This window comes from Brassica napus, chromosome C3, assembly GCF_020379485.1.
Source record: "Brassica napus cultivar Da-Ae chromosome C3, Da-Ae, whole genome shotgun sequence".
In the NCBI taxonomy this organism is placed as follows: domain Eukaryota; kingdom Viridiplantae; phylum Streptophyta; class Magnoliopsida; order Brassicales; family Brassicaceae; genus Brassica; species Brassica napus.
This window is the reverse complement of record NC_063446.1, coordinates 27490528-27493120: the sequence shown is the minus strand read 5'-3', so window position 1 is coordinate 27493120 and position 2593 is coordinate 27490528.

The window sequence follows — 2593 nt, the reverse complement described above, 5'->3', positions numbered from 1 at the left end:
ATGGATAGTTTTCTATTATTCTTTTTTCTTTTTTTTTGTAACTTGATTTTCTGTTATTCTTGAGATTTTAAAGATTGAAAATTTTGGCGAATATAATCGCATGATGTTCTTTTACCATACATTTTTGTGATTAGGTCACATGCCACGTGGCGCAAGAAGCGAACTTCAATTTGTGTGGCATGTAACGTACGTCAATTACTTTACGTTTTTTTTTTTTTTGAAAGATTCTTACGTTTCTTTGCAGATAATGAATTTTGTATTTCTGTGTATGATGCATATTCAAGTCTAACTGTCTCGGATGATTGATAAACGATTCGGAATGAATCATGTCTACAATGTACTCCGAAAATCATTTATCAAGAGAAAAGAATGTACTCTGAATATCAAGGTTGCATGGTCTCTTACAGCGTTAGTTCAGTGTTCATAAAGAATTATCACTACAAGAAAACAACGGCATACTGAGGGAAAAAATCGTCGGTATGTCGTCGGAATAACGCTATTCCGACGACATACCGACGAAAAAAATCCTCGGAAATAACTCCTCGGAAATTCATATTTCCTCGGAAATCCCTCGGAAATTTCCGACGGAATTCCGAGGAAACCCTATTTCCTCGGAATTTCCGAGGACCACAAGTTCGTCGGAAATTCCTCGGAATATTCCGAGGAAGATGTCGTCGGAATATTCCGAGGGATAAACTTCCTCGGAATATTTCCAAAATTAAAAAAAAAAATTATAAATTTATTTTTTTAAATTGAAATTCGAAAATATAAAATTAAAATTGAAATAGAAAACATATTTAAAATACAAAAAATAATAAAATAGTTTTTATAAATAAAAAAATGTTTTATAAATACAAAATTAGTTTTAATAAATATGAAATCATCTTTTTATAAATACAAAATAGTTTTTATAAATACAAAAAATAATAAAAGAGTGTTTATAAATCAAAAAATGTTTTATAAATACAAAATTAGTTTTATAAATATAAATATTTTTATAGATATGAAATCATCTTTTTATAAATACAAAATAGTTTTTATAAATACAAAAAACAATAAAATAGTGTTTTTAAATCAAAAAAATATTTTATAAATACAAAATTAATTTTAAAATATGAAATCATCTTTTATAAATCCAAAAATCGAATTTATATACAAAGAACGGTTTGTATATTTAAAAATAGTTTTTATAAATACAAAAATAAAAAAAATAGTGTTTATAAATCAAAAAAATGTTTTATAAATACAAAATTAGTTTTAATAAATATAAATATTTTAATAAATATGAAATCATCTTTTATAAATCCAAAAATCGAATTTATATACAAAAAACGTTTTGTAAAGTCGAATTTATATAGAAAAAACGTTTTGTAAATACAAAAATAATGAACAATTTATAAAAAAAGTTCTAAATCAATTCAACACAACCAAATCACAATTCTAAACCTATTACACAACAAATCACAATCCTAACCAATCACCCTAACAAAAATCTATCAAAAACCTTCTAAAATCATCAAATCTACTTAAAAACCTAACAAATAGGACCTAAGAGAGTGGGATAGGGTCCTTACATGATTTGCAAGGGAATGGAAAGGATTCGCCGGAGAGATCGTCGCGAGAGAAGGTGGAGAACGCCGGAAGGAGAGAGAGATCGCCGGAGAGGAAGAAGAGAGAAATGGGGAAGAAGAGAGAAATGGGGAAGAAGATGCGTTTCAAGTTTATAAAACCTTGGGTCCGACGGATATTTTCCGTCGGAATTCCCTCAGTATTTCAATTTCAATTTTCGCGAAATATTTGGCGGCTTGTTTGCCCGGTTAAATGAAAATATTCCGAGGAAATTCCGACGGCCACTTAAATATCCGTCGGAATTTCCTCGGAATATTTTCATTAATTCGAGGAAAAAAATATCCTGTGCATGTATTTCTATTAATTTATATTGTTCCTCGGAATTTCCTCGGAATATTCTGAGGAAATTCCGAGGAACTAGTGTTTGGGGTTTCAAAACGTCAATTTTTTTTTATAAACGCATCGATCGATGTATATATATTCAAAAACGCATCGATCGATCACGTAGATGCACCGGGCCGTAAGAATGTGATCGATCGATGAGATTATCCCATCGATCGATTGAGGATATCAAGTGTTCCTCGGAATTTCCTCGGAATATTCCGAGGAAATACCGATGAACTAGTGTTTGGGGTTTCAAAACATCAATTTTTTTTGCCGTATTTCATTTCTTATACAATTGTAATGCATACCATTGAGGATTCTTTGTATAGATGAGCATAAACCATGAAATAAAAAATTTCAAAACGAATTGTAAGTATTCCCTTTACCGTTCATTAAAGTGTATAAGTGTTTCTCTTATGTTGTGGGGATTTCGTTCATACAATCGGAAAAGTGTTTATTATAGGGTAAGGAACAAATTTTTGACTTCATAATGAACGTAAGGCCCTTAATAAGGGTTATATAGGTGTTATTCAAACCGCAAAACGTTGTTTTCGGTTTAAAAACCCTATTTCCTCGGAATTTCCTCGGAATATTCCGAGGGAATTCCGAGGAAACCCTCTTCTTCCTCGGAATTTCCTCG